Below are 24,994 nucleotides of genomic sequence, written 5' to 3'. Positions count from 1 at the left end.
AAATCAATGGCATCTGGAGAGATCATGTTGAGGATGTCTATATTGTCCCAGGGAAAGAGAAATAGGCGAAAGAGATCGGTCATCATACCCGATCCGGACGGCCCTATCAAAACCCAACAGTCGTTCCAACAACGAGCGACCAGGTTGTCTCGGACGTGGACACTCAACCCAAGGCTCTCGAGAATTCGATCCTCAAACAGCTGCAGAAGACAAAAGCCGAAATTTCAATTTGGCAACTGATTGCCATGTCCTTCGAGCATCGACAAGCTCTACTACAAGCCTTGGGAAAACTGACCGTGCCCTCTACCTCATCCCCGGAAGAAGTGGTGGCACACATGACAAGGGATGTCCCTGATTTGAGCAACCCAGTCATCTTCTCTGACGAAGATATGCCTCCCTTCGGAGCCAACCACAACTTGGCCCTGTACATCACAGTACAATGCCTCAAAAAGAATGTGCCTATGGTTCTTGTGGAGGACGGATCTGCGGTTAATGTCATTCCCCTCAAAACGGCTCACAAACTGGGTATCAAAGAGGCTGATTTGGTCCCAACCAATCAAGGAGTACGCGCTTATGATGGCACTCGTCGTAAGGTCGCAGGGCTTATCACACTAACCGTCGCAACCGGACCACGCCCTGGAAAGGCAAACCAGTTTTCAGGTAGTCGACATTGACGCCTCCTTCAATATGCTTCTAGGACGTCCCTGGATTCACGCCGTCAAAGCGGTTACTTCTACCCTTCATCAGAAAATCAGGGTTCCCTTTAACGGAAAAAAGATCATGATTCCTGCTTCCCCGATCAAAGCCGTCATGAAAAAGGGAATAGCCTCCCAAGCCATTGAAGAGGACGACAACGAGATGTGGGGATTTCAAGCTGTGAATGCCATAACTGACGAATCAGCACCCTTTGATTGTGACCCATTTGCCAACCTCACAGTCAACCGCATTCTGATGCGCCAGGGTTATTTCCCGGGTCTAGCCCTCTATCCGCTGAAGAGCGCCTTACCTCCTTTAAAACAAGTTAAGATCCCCAACATCCCCTTTGGGCTGGGCTATGAACCTACCAGTGAGGATATCCAGGAGATGAACCTCCTAGTTCGGAAGCGCAAGGAGCACGGAGTTATCCATCGTCCCTATCATTTGACCCTCAATGGATACTTTGTCCCCGAGGGAGAGTCCGAGCTCTACCATGGCTTTCCTGAGCCGATCTATAACTCTGTGGCTAAGGTTAGACACTCGGGTGTAGAAGTCTTCCAGAACTGCTACTTCATCCCCAACAACACCAAAGCTGCATCAACCGAGTCTAAATCATCCCCATGCCTCGACGGACAAGCGGTCACTCTCCTCTTTGGAGAGGATAATATCAAGCGCCTCGACTATGAGGACATCATCAACATCGCCCTGAAGGACAACCAATTTGACCCCACCGCCTTGATCTCCGATACTGACCCGGAGAAAGCTACACAAGGCTGGAGGAAGACCGTCAACTGGACCGATCGCCAAGGCCGCATTCTCAAGATCACAACTGGAGAAGGCCCTATGTTCAAAGAGGGAAGTGGAGAAGAATCTGAGTCTGAGTCGGAGTATGAGTCTGTCATAGCTCCTAAGACTCCTGATGTCCGAGTCAAGGTCCCCTTCCCGCTGTTTTATCACAAGCTTGTGGCTGCTTTAGAGGCTGAGTCAACTAGGGTCATCCCCACTCCCATAGAAGGTGACAACCTGGAGCCTGTTCCAGGGGCCACCTCCTCTGCTGTGTCACCTCTGATTGACCATGACATGTCTGTCCTCTCCGAGCGTTTCGCTCGTGTCAACTTAATGAACGCTAAGATTGCTTATGAATCGTCTCAATTTAACTGCAATGCAATTCTGAATGACTATGAGGAATTTGACTCGAGTGACTACCCACCTCACTTAGCCAAAGAACTTGACAAACGGGAAACCAGGACCCCCATCATTGAGGAGACCGAACCTATTAACGTAGGAACCGACAACACACCTCAAGAACTTAGGATAGGGACAAGCCTTGACCTCTCGGAAACAAAATAGTTCATTGACCTCCTCCACGAATACAAGGACGTATTCGCCTAGTCCTACAAAGATATGCCTGGGATTGACAGGGAAATTGCAGAGCACCGGATACCCATTAAACCCGGAGCTAAACCCGTGAAGCAAAAGCTGCGCCGAATGCGTCATGAATGGGCCCTGAAAATCAAAGAAGAAGTGGATAAATAGTTCAAGGCCGGGTTCATCAAAGTGTCTGAGTACTCTGACTGGGTGGCCAACATTGTTCCTGTACCGAAGAAAGATGGGAGGATTCCGGTTTGCATCGACTTCAGGGATCTGAACAAGGCGAGTCCAAAGGACGACTTCCCTTTGCCACATGTTGACATTCTGGTGGATAATACCGCCGAGCATGCTCTTCTATCATTCAAGGACGGGTATGCTGGGCACAACCAGATCAAAATGGCTGAGGAAGACATGCACAAGACTGCATTCACTACACAGTGGGGTACATACTGCTACACGGTCATGCCCTTCGGCCTCATCAATGCTGTAGCAACCTATCAAAGAACCGCTACCACTCTCCTACATGATATAATGCACAAGGAAGTAGAGGTATATGTCGATGATATGATCGTCAAATAAAGATAACGGGACGGCCACATCAGCGCCCTCCGGAAATTCTTCGCTCGTCTACGGAAGTATAACATGAGACTAAATCCTCAGAAATGTGCATTCGGGGTCACCTCCGGAAAACTCTTGGGACATGTCGTCAGCAAAAGAGGCATTGAGATTGATCCAACCAAAATCAAAGCCCTTCAGCAAATGCCACGGCCTAAGAATGAGAAGGAGATTCGGGGATTTCTCAATCAGGTTCAATACATCAGCCGCTTCATAGCCAAGCTCACCATGATTTGTGAACTAATCTTCAAGAAGCTTCGCACCTCTGATCACACCGATTAGGACGACGACTGTCAGAAGGCCTTCGACAGGATAAAGGAAATCCTATCCAAACCTCCTGTCCTCATGCCACCTCAACAAGGGATTACCTTATCCGTATACTTGACTGTCACAGACACTGCCATGGGAGCAATGCTAGCACAAACAGTCGACGGTGAAGAACGAGCCATCTACTACATCAGCAAAAAGTTCATCGATTATGAGACGAGATACACCCAACTGGAAAAGACATGCCTTGCCCTAGTATGGTCAACAAAGAAGTTGCAGCATTACAGGCTCAGCTACACGGTCCACATCTATTCCAAGATGGACCCGGTCAAATACATCTTCGAGAAACCCGTACTAAACGGAAGGCTATCCAGATGGACACTCATGATGTCTGAATTTTATCTCAAGTTCGTACCCTTCAAGGTTATCAAGGGAAGGGCAGTCGCCAATTTCCTGGCAGAAAATCCCGTCAACGAGGATCCAGCGACCGACACATGGTCACTTCCTGACGAAGACATCCTTTGTGGCGACTCCGACGCATGGGACCTATACTTCGATGGTGCATCTAATCTGAGAGGCTTCGGGGTAGGAATCCTTCTAATATCGCCAGAAGGAGAACATGTTCCGATCTCAGTCAAGCTAGACTTCGCCGTCACCCACAATGCCGCTGAATATGAAGCATGCCTCATCGGCCTACTAGCAGCCATAACACTTGGCATCAAGAGACTGACGGTCCACGGCGACTCCTCGCTCATCATCAATCAGGTGACCGGATCATGGAAAATCCGAAGTGACAGCTTAGGTCCCTACCGAGCGAAAATAAATCAAGAGGCCGAGTTCTTCGACCAAGTTGACTACTTCCACTTGCCACGAGAGGATAATCAATTTGTCGATGCCCTAGCGAAACTTACCGCGCTCGTCAATATACCTGAAGACATGACGTCAATGCCTCTATGTGTCGAGAGAAGGAGCGAGCCACCTCACATTTGCGCCATCAAGAGCGACGAGGAAAACCATGTCGAACCCTGGTACTAAGCCATCCTCAACTACAAAACCAAAAATGAATTCCCTCTTAACTCTGACCAAAGAGGACAAAGAGCCATCCACTTACTTGCATCACAATTCGTGATAAACCAAGATCAACTATACAAAAGAACACCCCAGGTGATTCTCCTCCTTTACATTGACCATCACAAAGCCAAAAAAGTCATGGGAGAGGTCCACGACGGAGAATCTGGCCCTCACATGAGCGCAATGATGCTTACCCGAAAAATCATGCGGTTAGGTTACTATTGGACCACCATGGAAGCCGATTGTCGTAACTACGTCAAACATTTCCACAACTGCCAAATCTTAACCAACATACAACACATACCACCATCCCTTTTATATACCATGATATCACCCTGGCCTTTCTCAACCTGGGGCATCGACATCATCGGCAAATTTAACCCGATAGGCATTAAGGGGCATTGCTTCATCCTTGTCGCCATCGACTACTTCACTAAATAGGTGGAAGCACAGTCATATGCAGTCTTGACCGCCAAACAAGCGCCAAATTCATACAAAACAACATCATCTACCGATATGGGGTACCCCATGATATCATCAGCGATCAAGGCTCTCACTTCCGGGCGGAAACTCAGGCCTTGCTGGACAAATACAAGATCAAACGACATCGATCATCCCCCTACCGTCCCCGAACCAACGGAGCAGTGGAGGCAGCGAACAAAACTCTTGTTACCATTGTCAATAAAATGCAAGACAACTACCGCGATTGGCCGAGCAAACTCCCATTCGCACTCTGGGGATATCGAACCTCCATCCGAACACCGACAGGCGCTACACCCTTCTACCTAGCATACGATATGGAGGCGGTTCAACCGGTAGAGTTAGATGTCCCTTCTCTACGCATCCTACTGGAGAGTCAAGTCCCTGAGGCAGAATGGACCCTTCGAAGGTACGAACAACTCACTCTTATAGACGACCGGCGGCTCAACGCCTTGCACAACGTCCAGCTATACCAACGACTTATACAAAGGGCATTCAACAAGAAAGTTAAACCCGGGAACATCAAGGAGGACGACTTGGTCCTCAAGTCAGTTCGAGCACCATTACCCGTCGATCCGAGGGGAAAGTTCAAACCCAACTGGGCCGGGCCATACTTGGTCAAGAAAATACTTTCGGGGGGCGCAGTGAGACTGAGTGACCAAGACGGGGAGGATTTTACAAACCCGACCAACCTAGACCAACTCAAGAAATATTACCCTTAAACCGTAGCAACCAACGACCTAACCCTAGTTTTACAACTAGCAACCACCTTAACCCTTTTCAAGTTAAGTTCCTCAACGCATTCTGATTTGAAATTGCATGTTTTATCGAGTCTAAGTGGTGGCACCTTGCCCGTTTCAAATGTCTTTTGATCTGTCAAAGGCAACATCCATTTGCACTCAAACAAAACCCCCTGAACTACGAGCATGGTTTGATTTCACCTCTTCAGGTGGATACGTAGGCGGTCCTTCTTATACATGAGGGATACAACCACAAAACCCAATCAAAAATTACAAGACATTTCGAACTACGATCATGGTTTGATTTAACCTCTTCAGGTGGATACGTAGGCAGTCCTTCTTATACATGAGGGATACAACCACAAAACCCAATCAAAAATTACAACACATTTCGAACTACGATCATGGTTTGATTTCACCTCTTTAGATGGATACGTAGGCAGTCCTTTCTTACACAAGAAGGATACAACCATGCCCTTAATCAAAAAATACATCCCCATCAAAAAAAATTCCTTTATGTTTACCCACATACAAAAATCACTCATATCAACTTTCAAAAAAAAAAGAGAAAGGAAAAAAACATTCCCTTCCCCACAAAAATACAAAAAAGAAGCCTTTCTCCCTTCCTACAAAAATCCCATTTCCCAAGTGCAAATGTTAAGGATAATTCGAGCCGAATTGCCTTTATGAAATGGATGGAAGAAACAAGCGTTCACAATTTTCTTTTGACACAAGCAATCCTCTTATTTAATTAATAATGGGAGGAATTACAAATTCAATAACAAATAAAGCTCGGCAAGTCTACAACTTGTCAAAGCTAAGGTGTCAACTAAAACACCTCACATAGTAAAACTAGCACAAAACACACAATACATAGTTAATACAACATAATAAAAACTCACAACACTAATACAACATAATAATAAAGTGGGTAATGGAGGTCTTCATTCTTCCATTCTACCCTTGCCTTTTCCTTCGGGGTACATCTTCCCCTTGTTCTTCTTGTTGGCCCACCTAGCATGAACTTCCTCTTTGGAACGGATCCTCAACGGATCTACAACGGCGACGGCCTCCGGTCTTTTGCAAGACCCCATGCTCGATCCAAAACGAGCCCATGCACGGCCCACTACATCTTTGGGTTCCGAGCTTCTCCTCTTTGGTGGTCTCATCACATCCGGGCTAGCTCCATCAACATAATCCTCAAAGAAGGCACGGTTGGCCTTGCCAACCTCTCGATACTTCAAGTCAATAACCTCGTCCTTACGGGATTTGGACCTCTCCTCCAAGGTAGCAGCTCTTGACCACTTGACATAAGCGGGAGTCACCCATGTCTTGGCAACGGGTTTGGTACGTCCCAAAGTGGCCGGGTGGCCCAGCATCTTTCGAAGACCTCCACAAGCTCGAAGTTTCGGAAAACATTCTCTTGGACAAGGGTATCTTGAGCGGGCACCTTTTGTTGATGCCCCACTTGCCTCATGAGCCTTTCGGGATAAATGAAGGAAGCAACCTTCAAACCCACCACCATCAAAGAACGAGGACTAACACCCGAAGCGGGCAACCCCGTGAAGGACCTCAAGTGCCACCATGGCACCACCCAACGGATATGAGGACCACCCTCCTCCTCCAATCTTGCGGCCCAATAGACCTCGGTGGAAGCAAAGCTATCCGAGTACGACTTCTTCTTCATGGTAAGGTGACGGAAGGAATAAGAGGAAGAATCAACCGGAGGCTCTACATACCTTAGCCTCTCCAATAGCCACACTTGGAGGATCCTTGGAGATTCAAACGAGGGAGCTTCTCCACAAGAGCCCTCCTTGTCTAAAGCTTGGATGATCTCGCCAAGTACCAACCATGATGGATCTCTACCATGCTCCATTTGCTCAACTACATGTACAAGGGTCATGCTACCATAGCATCTTGGCCCCTCCTTCTTCAAAGCATCAACAAAGAGGTATACATGGACAAGGCAAAAGGCAAGAGCCCTTTTCCTAGCCACCTCCGAAACATTGGCATCCAATCGGTTCGAGAAAATGTTGATGAGAGCCAACATATCCACACCATGAGGAGCAAGAAGAAAGTTGACTTGACTTGTCGACAAACCCAACATTGAACGGAATTTCTCCTTATAACACAACCGAGTCGGAGGAAGCACCGGAACACAACCCGACCACCCACCAATGGCTCCAACTTCTTCGGCAAGAGGACAAATTTTGCCTTTCGGGAAAACGAAAACATGATGTTTCGAATCCCAAAACCGAGAGCATGCTTCGAGAAATGAGGATTGCACCTTGACTTGATGAAGAACCAACAATTTACCAACTCCCATGCAAATGAGTTGATACTTCTCGGGAGGCGACAAATCCCGGCACCATTGTCGCAACGCATTCTCAAAGGCATCCATGAAATATTTTTGTGGAAGAAGAAGAAGTTTTGTAGAGATGTTTTTCGTGTTTCGGAAGATGAAACAATGAAGCACAAACATACCTATTTATACAAAACAATCAGGGCGTTTTTCAGAAAAAAGGGAGAGCTAGCTCCTATCGCCAAGCAGCTCGCGCCTCTTTGGCCCTGTTCTCAGGATTCCCACCTTGAATTGTCCCTTTCAAGTTGTGTTTTCTCCTAACACCTCAAACCTCCCCCGGAATGCTCGCGCCTCTTCGGGATGGTCCAGGACATTTTTTGTTTTCTCACACTCACATTTCCTTGTTTTCGCGTTTTACGAAATCCGACACGGTTTCCACGACGCAGCTTTAAACATACGGATTTTTCTTTCTTTTTTTTAAAGGGGGAAGGGCTTGTCGCCCCGATCCGCGACGGATCGTTTCCATGTCAGTCGAAATTCCGAAAAAAAATTTCGCTTTTTCGCAATTTTCCCAGCAAAAAATAAAAATCGAAAAATGATAACACAACATCAGTTTTCCTCAAAAATTCAAGCACTCACGAATTCGAGTCTTGATCTCACAAAAATCAAATCAAGTACACTCGTAAAAAAAAAATCTATTCTAAAATTCACCCCTGGCGGTTTGAGTTCGAATTTTTTTCGAGTTACAAATCAATTTCAATAATTTCGATGCAATTTAATTCAAAACACGAGTTAATTGCTCAATTTTAAAATCAATTTCTTTTTAATAAGTCCGAACGCGATGACTCGTCGCGGAATTTTTCAAAATACCATTCCAAATTTCGAATTCCAATTTTAACTTCGACTTATCGAGGTTAAATTTTGTTTTCAATCAAATGTCTTTTTTACGTGTTCACGTTTATGCGTATGTGCTACCTGTCGCCTGTTTTCTACACTAACGATGCAGGAACTGGTGCAAAGCAAAAGGGGAACTGACAACCGACAGCGCTTCTCTGAAACACAACACAAAAAGCCAAAATCACAAAATAAACCACAATTCAAAAACACATATATACAAACCGCCACATGCAAAATACATCGACGCACGTTCGATACAAGCGACTGACCGTACAAACGGGATCCGATGCATAATTATCATACGTTAAATCGGCCTAAAACAACGAACTGGGGGCTATCTGCCACCTACCAAACTAAGCACTCCCTATCCTTCCAAACGGAAAAGAAAAGGAGAAACACGGGAAATAGAGGAGCAACAACGGAAGCAAAGGTGGTTACCATGACGGTAATACCTCGCTCCTGCTCGACGACAAAAAAGAAGACAGTGTCTGGCAGACTTTGGATGATAAGGAGGCCAAGAACCATGATGCGGCGCACCACCCCGGTGTTGACCCCCAATCATCAGCCATCCTCTCTATGAGCCACAATGAAAAGGACAAGTCGGCCACGTCAGCCGCCTCCCCTTCTCTACGGAAGCATCCTCTACCACCACCTCGGCTCCAGCAGCCTACCCGGTCGCTTATGCTCCTCCCGGATCATCCTCCCCCTCCAAGACCTCAGCAATGGACCTGACAGGTCCCGAGCACTCCCCTGCAATCAAAAGAACAAACAAAGAACGTCAGCCGAAATTTCGGCATTACGACGGCGTAAAATGGACAAATCAAAAAAAAACTTCAAAGCAGAACAAGGGCAATCCCGCCCAAACCTAACCAAACAAAACAATTTACAAAAAACGCACAAAAAACGACTCGCCCTTGTTTTCAAGCAAAAGACGAGTCAAAACAACAACAAACAAAAATGGCATCTCATAACCCACACAAGGTCCGCCAACGACCCAAAATACGTTCCCGATGCAATGGGGTATTTTTCCACAGCTCAAAAAGGCAATTTCTACGCCAGTTTGAGCGCAAACCGGTCAAAATTTCAAAATATGACCACAACGAGGCAACGTGATTTTACCACGTCTCAAAGCGACCTAAACTACCAATAAGGTCCACTTCAAGACAAACTGACTCAATTCAAGCCCAGACAGGCGCTTATTTCGTCAGACAGGGGACCGCTTCAAAAGCGAAAATTCCAATTTTTGCCCACAACACCCGACAAAGGTCCACGATGGCAAACACAGTCTTTCATGACTACAATACAACCTAGTGGGACCCATTACCCAAGCAAATAAACTTGGCATTGTGAAATGAGACGGTTTCTTCGCCTCACTCACGTTTTTCGAGCATAGGGGACGTAAACGGGGACCAAATTGCAAACTAAAAGCACCCCTATACTCCTAAACAGGTTTCTAACCTAATACAATCATCAATTTCACTCGAAATGGGCTCAGTCAAAAACGCCCAAATCGATTTTTAAGGGTACAAAATTCCGCCCTAAATCAATCAATCAAAAGACCAACAAACTCAAATGGATTCAAGAGGAAATACATACCTTGAGATGACATGTTGACGATTATAATTTTTTATCAATTTACCCAAATTCAATATGGAGAAATTTTTTTCATTGAAAATGAGCGTATCACGGAGAAAATATAGAAATTATTATAATTTAATGTCACATGTACAAATAATGTGAAAATTTTTAGAAAAGAAACAATAAATCATAACAAAGAGAAATCAGTTTAAGAAAATAAGCGATTCTGTTGTACGACAGTGTTTTTCTTGTTTTTTGGGTAAAAAGTGATTACTTTGGGGCAAAAAAAACCTTTAGTTATAAAAAGTGGTCATTATTTTACAAAAAATGGTTACATTTTTCATATCGTAGGTACGACGATCATACAATAGAATTTGCGTAAAACAATATTTAAAAAAATGAGTACAAGAGAAATAAAAATAAGAATGTCGATAAACTAAAGAAATAAAAAAAATGTTAGGAAAACACAATTAAGTTTACTTTTTAGAGAAAATGTTTTTGCTAACTTGGACAAAAAAGAATGACGTTAAAATCATTAGTCGGGAGGGTAACATCGAAAATTTGTTTGTTTTGCAAAATAATGTTTTCTCCGCAAAAATTCGTAAATCATGTAACATTTTTTTAATTAAATAGTACTAGAGGTAAATTTTGAAAGAAAAAAAAAATTATACATTAAAGGATTCAAAGTGCTAATTATATCAACAAAGTTAACTTTCAATATCAATAGCACATCAAAAGAACTCTACAGTTAAGCGTGCTCAGTGAGAGTAGTGTTGAGATGGGTGACCTCCTGGGAAGCCTCTCTGATATGCGCAAATGCATGACTGGTGAAATCAAAGAACGTTCTAATGTATCGAGTTAACTAGCGAAACCAATACCGAGATTCACGGTTCCATATATGATAAAATATCGATCGTGAAAAAAAATTATTTTACATTTTATTTATTTAATTTTCATATATATTGTTTGCCACGGGAATTATTTTTTCGCCATGGGAAATGTTTTTGGCCACGGGAGTTATTAGCCACGAGGGAATCCGTGGCCAAAAATTTAATAATAGCCACGTTCTTGTTTTTCCCGTGGCTATCTCTTTGCCACGGCCACTTGGGCTACGGAAGGTATTCTCGTGGCCAAATGATTTAGCCACGGAAATTTAACACTTGCGCCACGAATTTAGCCGTGGCCCAAGTGCTCATTTGTAGTAGTGGGATCTTATTAGACTTCTTCCCATGATCGGCTACCCGGAACCCTATTCTCCCTAATCTCCTTGAGATCTCCCTGAAATCTCTCTGACTATTCTTAGCTTACGGACTCCTTGTGGCCATTGGTTTATTCGGCCCAATCTATCATGCAAGCTCTAATGGACCTGCTTTCCTACTGGCTCAATGCGGCCCAAACAACATTCTAGAGTGGCTGCAGGCATACTGGGCTATGTAGCCCTTACCACTTATACACATGTCTAAAAGGTTTTAGGTTGTTCTACATAAACATAGAACATACATGACTCTTCTAGACTATTCTAGTTGTTTCTAGATTATTTTAGCATATTCCGGATAAATCTAGAATATTCGGAAAACTTTTAGAATACGCTAAAAGTCTCATACTTCAACAACTCCTAAAGACCAGAAAATAGCTAATGAATATGACGCTATTAGGGATACTAGTACTAAGGTGAACTGGCAGCATCAAGTCTGGAATGCATGGTTTGTTCCTAGACACAACATGATTTCTTAGCTGGTTTAAAGGTCTGCATTGAATACAATAGTGAAGCTGATGAACTTAGGGATAGTTGAGAGTCTTTAATTGCTATCTATGTTAAGTTGCTGAAGAGATAATTTAGCATTTATTTTTTCAATATGAGTATGGGTCCAGAATCATTCAGAGTATTGAAATATGGTTTCAAATTAAATGTATTAAAAGAAGGATGCAAAAGAGGTAAATTTGGTTTGTTTTTAGTGCCTGTGTAAATTATGTACGACAGTAAAGTAACAAGTGCATGATAGATGAAGACCTTGGAAGTCCTAGTGTCATTGTCTAGCATATCTAGATGAGGTGAAACAAAGATGTAACCAATTGATCAAGTTCCTTCTAAAGGGAAGGATTTCAAATGGTTTGTGAGAATTAATACTTCCTCCGTTTTGATTAATTACCGTCCTCTGTTTTGGCATAAATACCAAGGAAAGAAAAAGGAGGCTAAATATTAAATGATAAGTAGATCAAATTATGTGCGAATAATCAAAATTTTTCATCAAATTCATTTTTAAAATAGAAAGAACAATAATTAACTGAGACACCTCAAAATGATCGGAACAAAGGGAGTACTAGTTAGCCCCTGTATTTTGGCTTTGATTATGTTCAACTTTTCTAAGTGATAACAGCATGTTCCTATTACTTTTCGAGACGTGATCTATGTAAATTTCATTTAATTATTATACCACTTACATTTTAGCAAAAGAAAAAAAAAACTTACCTAATGGAAATTAATTAATTTAAGTATATTATAAAGGGGCAACTATAGAAATTTTTTTATGAACCTTTTAGGAAAAAAAAAAGCTTTTACAGTGACAATGAAAGTGTGTTTATCTCAAAATAAATATGAGAAAATTATTTACTAAAATTCCGATTTCACATCTAGTTTTTTCCAAATGACATATTCTTCCTAGTTTCCTGACCTAGTATATCAACTATTCACCAATCTACGATGTTATCAACATGAGAATATCTCTATTACATTACAGCCATTCATTTGAAATCACATCCACAAGACAAGTGCATAGGACCACAAGTCCATAACCAAGTCTCACAACGAAGATATCGCACCACTAAGTAGTCACTAGATCGCACCATATAAGTCAATTGTTATACCACGTACCGTATACCACTATTCCGATAACTAGTTCTTGACTTCTTCTGCAGACACACATTGGGTGGTCGAAGCGTCAACTAACGACTGTAACAAGCCCATTAATCTTATTTGTGTAACGAGCTCATTAATCTTATTCGTGACTGTCACAAACTTATAACCTCTCACAATTTGTTTCCCACTTACTCTTTCACTTATTTTCTCATTTGCAACTTGTGAAATGTCACAAGCTTGTAAAATAAATGTCCGTTACAAATAAGAAATGTTCTTATTATGTACACTTTAACGATTTACTGTCTGAAATCATAGAAGTTTCGACTTTCTTCATTATTGAAAAATGATATGAGTATTCCGTAGTTTCTTACAAGTGTGTGTTTGTGTCGTGCGTACACTCTAACGTACCATGATAGTATCTCTTGTAGAAAAAATGGTACTCTCTTATTATTCAAGTCATTTGTTGTTCTTTTTTATTTTTAGGTGTCTCAGTCATTTGCGTTCCTTTCTATTTTAAGAATGAACTTAATGAGGATTTGATCATTCTCACTCAATTTATTCCACTTGTCATTTAGTAATTGGTTCATTCCTCATTCCTTGGTTTTTGTGCCAAAACCAAAGGACAACAATTGACCGGGACGGAAGGAATATTAAATTTTAAATAAAAAATTAAATATTATACTCCCTCTGTCCCGGTTGTTTGTTGTCCTTTTCCATTTTTTGGTGTCTCAATCAATTGTTGTCCTTTCTATTTTAGAATTGCATTTGATGAGCAATTTGATCATTCACACTTAATTTGGTCCACATGTTATCTTATAATTAGCCCGCTCCTCTTTTCTTGATCTTTGTTCCAAAATCAAAGAATGACAATCGATTAATTTACGGAGGAGTCCTAAACTAGCACATGCTAATTAATCCAAACATAACAGTTAGATTATTAATAACCCATCTATTAACAGTTATAAAAAGTAAGTCATGTATACAAATAATAACCATGGCATTATCATAAAATGTCTTTAAATTATATCTTAGAGTATCTAATGAGTGTCAAAACTATAAAACAATGACACAGTTTGTTAAGTGCTCGACTCAAATTTCCGAGTGTCGTGCAGGAGTATTCGTAAAAGGGTTGCAACTTATAATGTTTTTTCACTCCGTTTTTACCCGGATTAACAGTTGTTGCGTCTCATCTTATTAATACTATGGTTCACCGATTTGACATGTACTTTTTACTACTCTATTATTAAACTACTAGTCATAAGAAAGATCATACTCCCTTCTATTCACCATTTTCTTCCTTATTTCCTTATTCGGATTATTCGGGTTTTCTTCCCTATTTCTTTTTTTGGGTTGATTTGTGTGGCCCAAATTAAATTACATGTGGGGTAATATGTTTTGTGTGGTCCAAAATTAGTTTCTTATTCCTTGTGCAAAAAGGAAAGGGGAAGAATATAGTGAATAAGAGGGAGTATAACTTAATGGCTTCATTCACTTTTAGACTTTTTCCTCAAAAAATTTCTCGTGAACTTTAAAAATTATGAAATTTCATGTGATAAGTGGAGGCTGAATATCAATAATTCAATAAATTTGGCTAGTGTGAGTGACAAAGCTTCTCATCTCTTAAATAAATGATAATGAATTTTGATTTCTGACTTTTGTAAAAGAAAAATTCAAACATAAAAAAATCTACCCATTCAATTGCTTTCAATACCCCGAAAAAAAATATTAATACTCTTGATCAATTCCGTTAAAAATATCAATAATTAATACAATCCCCCACCAAAAAATTAATCCCCACCAATAATACCAAGGGTGGTAGAGAAGAGTCCGAAAGCAAAAAAAAAAAAGGACCCCTCCTAAACCATAAGAAAACAAAGGCGGCGGGCAATTCATGTTTTAGACCTTAAAAAGTAATTAGAATCACAATAGATCTCGTACAATGTATGAACAATATACATTGAGTTTATTTTTAGGGTGTTATCTGTTTTTAAAATTGTTATCTCATTATTTTGGTCAGCCCGTCGCCTCTATTTTGGTCCGTACTGGATAAACTCTCGAATACACACACTACAAGAAATTCTATTTCGGGCGACTACGTTTGGCGACTGAAATCAGCCGCTAAAACGAAAATGGCGACTGAAATTGGTCGCCAGAGCACTGTAGCAACACTTAGTCGCCAATTGGAAATCGGCGATCAAGTCGTCAAAAATTGGCGACTGACAAAGTAGTCGCCATATAGCCAAATTGGCGACTGAAAGTAGTCACCAATTTGGCGAGTGAATGGTAAAGTAGTCGCCAAAATGGCGACTGAAATCAGTCGCCCTTCTTGATATTCAGTCGCCAAATTGGCGACTACTTTGCCTTTCAGTCGCCAATTTGGCGACTACTTTCGATCGCTTGTAGTCGCCTTTGCACTCGCATATCGTTTTTTTTGGTGCTCTGTTTTGGCGACTGAAAGTAGTCGCCAAAAATACATTTCAGTCGCCATTTCCACTGTAATTTTGGTATGAAAATTCGGTTTTTCATACTGCCCAATCCTTTTCATTGCTCGTACCTGCATTTCTATTACTATATTACCAACTTGAGCAAACCAAACTCACAACACAACACAAATAGAACACCAATAACCAAATCTCATATATAAAATGAGAATAAACCAAGTTAACAAGTTACCAACAAATCCTTATCAAACCAAATCCGTCACAAGTCTAACTAACACTACCATGTTCTTAAGGTTTGGGAAAGGGGCACATAAGTCAAGCACAAAGAAAAAAAGCACCCGCGCCAAAACCACCTCCTCCGGATGGATCATTAGGATCTTGCCAATGGGGACGGGGACCGGAGTTGCACGAACTGAAGAAGACTTCCATCTGGTCGAACTTTGCTTTTATTTCCCGCATTTGTTGATCCCTTTCAGCGTTTAGGCGCTTTTCTTCGGCATTTTGGCGCCTTTCTTCATCAAGTTGTGCTTGTAAGACACTTACAATTTCCGGCTCATAAGTTTGTTTGGACTTTGAAGAAGTCCTTGCTTTTGGCGCCTTGAAGAAAACTCCATGAGCTTCTCCGGTTCCATACACCGAGCCCTTTTTGTACCCCTCAACCAAGTCAAACCAAATATCATTATCGGGCCTATCGGGGGTGTTCTCTTTTTCACGCAAATAAGCATCCTACAAGTCAAATCAAATATCATTAAAGGTTATTTTTTCATGAAAAATTTACCTATAATATATAATGTTATTAAGGGAAATTGACTAATTAAATGAAACTTACATGTAATTCCTTGTCTTTCGCCTTAGCCCAATGCCTAATATCCTAATCATCAACCTTGCTATGCGTGTCTGCAAAGAGCTCGGGAGCCGTCATCTCTACCTTACCTTTTCTCTTCCCCTTCTAAAAAAAAACAAGGCATAAATTCATGGTTTTCACGTTAAATTTTTTTTAATAATAATCTAAGGTGTTATTATGTATACTTACTCCCAAAACACGATCCAAGAAAGAACGAGATCCCCCGTAGTGAGTAGCCTCAACAATGCCTTCTTTCTTTCCTCCTCTTTTGTTGAGTGAACATCGCTCCGACTTGATCTTAAATTCCGGGATTTCACGTTTCTTCATTAGACCTTCATATGCGTCACCTAAAATTCAAAATAGTGTTAGAAAAAATAAAATGGTCACGTAAATTTATTATAACTAAATACAAGTAATCAAACTAATAAAATAATACACACCTTTCAAATGTTTGGGCTCCTTTTTCCTCCTCACAGTCTTATAGATGATATCTCTATATCTTTTAGTACAAATATGATTGTACCTTTCACGGACAATATGTTCCAATCCTGCCGGCCAATCAAAGGATTTCTATAAAAAGTTTTTATTAGTATAAATTACTAATTGAAACTTAGATATAAATTAACAAATTAAATATATACAAAAATATACCCGAAAGATATTGAACCATTCTTCTTTTTGTTGGGGCGTAGCGTCAGACCAACAAGTAGGAACATCCCCTGTCATCTTATGTTTCGTACTTGCCGAACAACCACTAACAACCGTTCTGCAGTTAAACCTGAAATACAATATGTTAAATACAAGTACGAGTTTATATTAAACAAAGACTGAATATTGTAACTTTAATGAAGTATATGAAATGAACATATGAGTAACATATATCTTACCAAAGACCAGCCGGATCAAGTATCATCTTCCCATCATTAGTCCACTGAATCTCGGGCCCCTGATCTGATGAGTCATCATTGGTCGCTTCCTCGACTGACGGCTGCTCAATCTCCGTCTCCTCTTCCTCTAAAGAAGACGTACTAGCACGCTGACTATATCCGCCTCGCTGTCTACCTCGTCTTGCGCGACCTCCTGCCATCTACAATTGCAAAAAAAAAATTATTAAACAATGTTGTTAGTAAAATAAAAACATAATTGTAATAAAATATAAAATAAAATTAAACAATGTTGTTAGTAAATTTACCAATATAACTAACACTAATTCTCATCATCTTCTTCATCAGTTTCATCCTCATCCTCATCCTCCTCCTCCTCATCATCATCATCAACATCATCATCATCATCATCAACAACTTCTTCATCATCATCATCATCATCATCATTATCATTATCTATTTCCTCCTCCCACTCCTCCAACTCTACATCTTCTCCATTCTCTTCCTCCTCTTCCTCATCTTCCAACTCTTCACCCTCTTCATTCTCATTCTCGTAACTGATTTCTTCAATTGAAGACAAAATTGTGCTATTTGATACTACTTCTTCTTGGAAAAAAGAGGTATCTATTTTTGATCTTGCATTTGTCTTAAAGACTGCCCACCATTGCTTTTGATTTCTATCATTCCTCGTGCATGGATAAGAAGAGAAATACACTTAATGAGCTTGATGTGCGAGTATAAAAGAGTCATACTTAGAATATGTTCTAGTATGATTCACTTCTACAAGTTTGTAACGTTCATGTACTCTTGTTCCGGCCATAGAATTGTCCTTTCATTCAACCTTGAATAAGACAGTCTTATAAGCACGGTCACGCCCATTATAACACATCTCAAATATTTCCTCTACTATACCATAATAGTCATTGTCATCAAGAGAAGAAATAGTGACACCATAATTGCATCTAGCCTTATTTTTACCATAGTTGAATGTATGAAAATTGAATCCATTAACTAGGTATCGATTCCAAGTTCTAACCATTCGTGAAGGACCAGAGGCTAAACTCCTTATCAAATCATCTTCGATATTCAACTCAATAACATGCTTCTTAAACCATGATGGAAATTGCTCCTCGTGTTTATTCCAAACATCATCCCTCCTCACATTAGGATTCTCTTTCATGAAATCAGTCACAAATTGCATTTCATATGGTTCTAAGATTTCACAATTAGATAGAACGTAAAGGTGAGCACGATTATATTCTTTGTCATCCAAATATCTTGTTCCTCCAATTGTTGAGCAACCTTCATCATCATGAGTTTGAAAAAACTCGGGTAAACTTGCATCAATTTCATCCTCTTTGTCAATGTTCAAGTATTTTGCCTTGGTTTCTATATGTTTTTCAAAGTAAAGTGAGCAAAAATTTGCAATCTCTTCTGTTAAATATGCATTGCATATAGAACCTTCTACCCGAGCTTTGTTACCAATTTTTTTCTTCATGTGTTTAAGAAACCTATAATATAATTGTAGAGCTTAATTAAAAGTTGATAAAGTTAAAAAATTAAAGTGTATAAAAGAATAATAGTTATAATTTCAATAATACTAGTTAACTTTTATTACCTTTCAAATGGATACATCCACCTATATTGGACGGGTCCTCCAACTTTGGCTTCATAAGGCAAGTGAACCGGTAGATGCTCCATGGAATTAAAAAATGTAGGAGGTAAGATCATCTCAAGTTTACACAATATTTCTGGTATTTGCTCTTCGAGACGTATCATGTCATCAACGCATATTGAGGAGGAACATAAATCTCGAAAAAATTGACTAATCTCAACAATTGCATTCCACACGGTAGTCGGGAGAAGATGTTTCAAAGCAACGGATAATAATCGTTCCATGAAGACATGACAATCATGGCTTTTCAAGCCTTGCAACTTTAGCTTCTTCATATCAACACATCGTTTAAAATCCGATGCATATCCATCTGGAAACTTCAACTTTCATAACCACTCACACAATACCTTCCTTTGAGCTTTGTCAAGAGTAAAAATGGATTTTGGCTTTGACCCGTCTCTCCGAATGTGCAATTTGGGACGGTCACAAAATTTCTTTATATCTTTTCTTGCAGCAATAGTATCACATGACTTTCCTTCTACATCCATAATCGTATGGATCAGTAGCTCAAAAAAGTTTTTCTCTATGTGCATTACATCCAAGTTGTGCCTAATTAACATTGTTTTCCAGTACAGAAGGTCCCAAAAAATGCTTCTTTTAAACCAACCATTTTTTTTTCAACTCTTTAAACTCTTCTTCTGTACCATCAACAGTAGTTGGAAAATGACATATCAACTCCCATACCTCATCCCCCGGAAGTCGATCCGGAGCATCGTCACGCACCTCTTTACCTTTTAAGAAAGCTTTCTTGTTCTTCCTATGTCCATGTCTTTCCGATAAGAAGTGTCTATGACAATCAAACTAACTTATTTTTTTGTAATTAGGGAGATAAAATGCTTTACTCTTTTCCATGTGTGGACAGCGGGCCGCCCACGGGGGCGCTTGGTGAGAAACGGGGACAAGCGTTTGCATTTTGTATGGAGTCGCCACCAATTTTTATGGGAAATTGGAACCGTTCGAATACCTCGTGTCATGTCAAGACACAAAGTAGTGACATGAACACTAAGCAATCGTTACCCTTAGCATTCTATGTCTAGAATGACTCTCGTGGATGCCAATGAACACGGGTGCTCACGGAGATCTGGAGTAAGGGGTGAGGGTACGTATTAGGAAGCTCTTTTGATTGAACACCTAATCCCGCCCGCCTCGATAGCGGCCTCTACTAATGATTAGGGAAGTTATTCGTACTCGATATATCGTCGGCTATAATGCATGCAATGCAACATCCAAGTTTTAATCCTAACATGTGAGAATTAACTAAGTCGGTTGACACGTAATTAGTTAGGCATACAATTATGTCAAAGTTGGATTTAATATTGATTTACATGTGAAAGCATACAAATGATACAAGAAATATGATAATTATAAATTACAATAACGAAAATTACAATAATTACAATAGGATAGGCGATTTATGTCGAAAATACCTTTAAAACGGATAATTTGAGAAAAAGGAATAAAAGAATAATTGAACGAACAAGTCAGAAGGTGATAATACGGTTAATAGTAGATTAATACGTAAACTAATAAACTAAGTCAAGGCAGAAAGGGAGTTCAGAGGCAGAGCTCAACCTGGAACAGGCGCAGCAGAGCTGCGTCCTTTGGAATAGGCGCAGCAGACGCTGCGTCTGTTCCTTGGCTCAGTTCTGGCTGTGAAGCCGTAATTGCAAGCCTTTAATGCCGAATGGTGATTTAAAGGATTAATTGATGATATTTACTCGGATGAAAGTGATTAACAGGTTAATTACATGTGAATGATGGTCATAAAAGCGATAAACATGAATGATACTGTAGATACCCGTATCCGTCGATATTGGAATTTATAGAGAACCCGACAAACACCCGATGATGATAGGACACATGTATTCTTTAGTTGTCATTGTCATTATTTGGAGCTCGTTTTACGAGGTAGAATGGGCGTCGTCGATGAAGTATTTTATTAATTTAAATGATATTTAAATTAATGTTTTTTTAGTGAGTTCATTTTATTAATTTAAATGATATTTAAATTATGGTTTTTTAGGTGAATTCAATTTATTTTATTTTATTTTGAATTTATTTTCTTAAATTTATTTTATTGAAAATAAAATAAATATTTGATTTGAAAAATCATTTTATGAGTATATTTGATTTGAAAAATCATTTATTTTAATGTGTTAATTGATTTGAAAAATCGATTTAAAAATCGAGAAAAACTCGTTTTGACCAAGCGTTTTGGAGCTCGTTTTTAGCTCGGTTTTTGAGCCCGTTTCCTTTACGAATTGGCACGAATCTCGAGTACACTAACCAACCCAAGCCTCTACCCATCCACCCTTGTTCGAACCCCCTAACCACGGCCCAAATTCTCGTCCAAAACAGGCCCCAAACAGCCCGCACTAAACCGAGCAGCCCCCTGTTTTGGCAGCTCAATCCCAAGCCCAAAACCCGCTCCAAACACTACCAAGACCCGTACCCATTAACCCTAACCCATACCCTAGTATCCTACCCATATTATCCTAGCTTAATCACCAAGAAAACCCCTCTCAAACCCTCCCAAAACCGGCTGGACAGCAGCCATACGGGATGAAGCCCGATTGCCTCTCCCTCTCTTTTACCCTACTTTAACCCTTATAAATACCACCCCTTCACCATACATTCATTCCTCTAAGTTCTCCATACATCCTACCTTCACTCACAAGCTTTAAACCTCATAAAAAAACCCTAATTGCCTCTCAAAAACCCTCCACAAAACCGACATCCAAACTGAAAAAGTTTGTGTGTCCTCTTCGAAAAACAATTCGTTCCTCCTTCAAACCTCCATCAAAACTCGAGTTTCTTGTTCCTAATTAACCACATAACATCCATCTACACATTAGACAAAGATTTATGAGCCAAATTGCCCTTGAGAGTACACGAAATCCCTCGAAAAACAGAGTGTTATACACTCTGTTTTCGCGGTTTGTTCCTGTCTGTCCAGTTCTGTTTGTGCTCGTTTTTGGTGCCCAATAACTCAAAACGAGCAGAGGTTTCTTTAAGATATCTGTTCTCCTCTCTTTCTCGTTTTCAAAACATCTTTTAAATCGAATTTTCGTCGTGAAACGAGGGAGATATCATCGTTTGAAAGTTGCTGTCCAGATTTGTCAAAAAACGCGTGTTGCTTTGTTTCTTCGTCGACGACGGCCTCTCGAGATAAAATCTACCATCGATTACGACCCAAGACGGTGTCAACGATACATGTAGGTTGAGGGTGCATCAAATCCTCCTCTTTTCCCTTTTATTTCGTTTGTTTTATGCTTGTTTTTTTATTGTCTTGTTTTTGTTTGTTTTTCGTTTTGTTTATCGATTGTTCTAATTAATTATGAAACTAGTTAGTCCGAGTATGAGTTAAAGTACCACCATGAACACCCGCGTTGACTTGAGATGGGAAAATAAACCGCTACTTCAGTCGGTCGTACACCCCCGTCTCATTTACATATCCTCGTGTTCAAGGTAGGGCATAAATAAACGGATTTCTAACTTCGCTCTTCGCTTTTGACCCCTTTTGTTATTTCGGCCAATTCGACATACCCTAGGACCCGTTGTATTTTAGTTTAACCTCTGATTGTTAACATATGACATATTTAGACGACATTAGATTAATTTAATAACCTAATTAGACATGTTAGGTGGCATCGACATAGCTTTAAAAATCAATTAACAATTCTATAACCTAATTGAATACATCTTTCTTATCACTTGATTTCTCGCTAGCATAGGAGTGCATGATTAGCACCTTCCTATTAACACTCGACGAGTAAGCATTAATCTTATGATATCTGACCTAATTGGACCCTTTAGGCCGTGTAGAATAACACACTCGCGCGTTTCTTCTCAATCGATCAACCTGTTTTATAACTTGTTTTCTAACTCGTTTTCTAATCCGTTTCGCAATCATTCGATCTAACCAATGAACCTAACTTAGGAACTAGGTTGGCCTTGTCTTGGCCGTGAGGGTGGCCGTTGGTTTGGGCCGTGAGTAGGCCGTGTCTCTCGTCTTTCTCTCTTCGTTTTTCTTTCCTTGTTTATCGTTTGTTCTTTGTTGTTTTGTAGCTTGTAATTTATAGTTTGTTTATCGAGTTGTAATTTTCGAGTTAGTTTTCTTTTATTGAGTCAAAACCTCTTCAAAAAAAACCTTAGTCTTGTTTGTTTAGACGGTTGTTCCCCAATGCTTGTAGAAGCGTAGTAAATCGCATGTTGTTTAAAGCAACATGGCCCGGTTTATGCTAATGCATGCTTTGGCGCGTGGCCCTATGTCTAATTCGATGAGATTGAGCGAAAGCACACATCACGAGGAGTGACCCAAGGCCGTGTGTCATGTAGGCCGTGAGTCACCCCTCTTGTGCACGGTTTTCTAGGCCAAACGGCCGTGTATTGCGTCGTGTGTATAGCTTTGTATTTAGATCGAGTTGTATCTTTAATTTGTTGTTGTGTCGGCATGAAATGCCTGGTTTGTAATAGGTAGATCCCAACGGCTCCCCCATTCCCCCTTAAGCCTTGCTTGCTTTGTTTTGTATGTTGTTAGATCAATCAACCCACATGCTAAATTACAACTTTGACAAAGCTAGTTTAGTTGCATCTAAAACGACATAGAAATTGTTGTCGCATGATAGGGTTAAAACAACGTTTGCATATCATACATCGTAGTAGCTATGACCTTGTTTGAAATCCGACACTTGACTTAGTAGAGGCCGTTATTGACGGGCGGGGTTGGGTGTCCTTATGGGCTTCCCAACACGTACCCTCACCCCTTACTCAAGATCTATGGTTTGTGGATCCGTCTAAATACCATTGGATTACGAGAGTCATTCAAATCGAGTGATATAGGGTACAAGTCTTTATCTTTAATCACTCGTAGTCGATTGGCTTTATGCTTTTCGATGAAAGGTGTAAAGTTGACTTGAACGGTTCCAAGTTCCCAAAAAACTTGGTGGCGACTCTAATATGTCTTAATTCGATTCGAAAGAACCTCGAGTCGATTATGCCTAGTGTGGATCCCGCGGACGCAGTTCCCGAGGGCCTTGTCCACAGATACGGATGTAAACGAATTAATTACATGAGATTATGATGAAGATATTAATGAGTCCTCTGTTGAAATAAGTCAATTAGGCTAAATATGACGGATATACAACGAATATGCGAATAAGCAGATGAAAACTATATCAATGGCGAATTCAGAAACTCAATATGAACAAATTGAATCTCTAAAATCCGGGTTTGAATTTAATGACGGAAACCCGCAAATATGAATTATAAGGGATTTAAGTCGGATTTGATGAATTAAACATATTTATGATGAATAATAAATATACATGTGAATTACTATGACATTAAGACGAAGAATTAACAGACGAATAAGCAAAAGAAAGATTTGAATACGAATTACAGAGGACAAACGAAGAAGAAAGGAAGCAGGAACTGCGGCAGCCTCACGAAGAGGCGCGGCGAGAATCGCTCCTTCAAGAGGCGCAGCGATTCTTTGCGTCCTTTCTCGACGGTTTTATCGGAAATCCGCAAAAACAGAGTTTTAAAGCACGGTTTTAGAAATCGGTTTTAATGGTGTATTCGACATAAATCTTACATGAGTGATACGATAAAATAAAAATACAATAAATAAAAGAGGATTATACACCCTCAGACTTACATGTTGACGAAACGAGACGAACTAAGATATCGACTAGTGAATGCTCGACGCGAATGCAAAGAGAGTGCCCTCGTAAGAGGAAAACGATTGATTAATTAAGGTTGATTGAGTGTAGTTGGTCAAATTGGTCGGTCATGCAACGGAGAGGCCGGTACCGGAAGGATCCGAGCTTACGTGGTTGGAAGTCCAAGCACGTAGGCGCCAATTAGTAAGAACAAAGTCTAGAATGCAAAGGGAGAAGAGAAGGGCGGACACTCGCGTGAGAAATATGAGGAGCGAAGGCTCCTATTTATACTAATCACGTGAAGGAATTAGGGTTTCGGAGACTCTTTGGAAGTGAATCTCGGAAAGATATAAAAAGATACGTAAATCATGCAAAGAAGGGCACGGGAAGAGGCGCGGCGAGCCACATGCGTCTCTTGGAAGAGCGCGCAACCTGCTGCGTCTATTCCCGGAGGTTTCCTCTGCTGAAGAAAGATTTCCGCGTTTGAGTTATGGTAGGACGGAAATAATTCGATTATCTTATGAATATTAAGGGATATTATTTGCCAAAAGATAGAATCTATGAAATATGGAATAGAAATATCCTAACATTCCGAACATTCGACTCGGGATTT

Source organism: Silene latifolia, chromosome 8 (assembly GCF_048544455.1).
Source record: "Silene latifolia isolate original U9 population chromosome 8, ASM4854445v1, whole genome shotgun sequence".
NCBI classification, from domain to species: domain Eukaryota; kingdom Viridiplantae; phylum Streptophyta; class Magnoliopsida; order Caryophyllales; family Caryophyllaceae; genus Silene; species Silene latifolia.
This window is presented reverse-complemented; position numbering follows the sequence as displayed.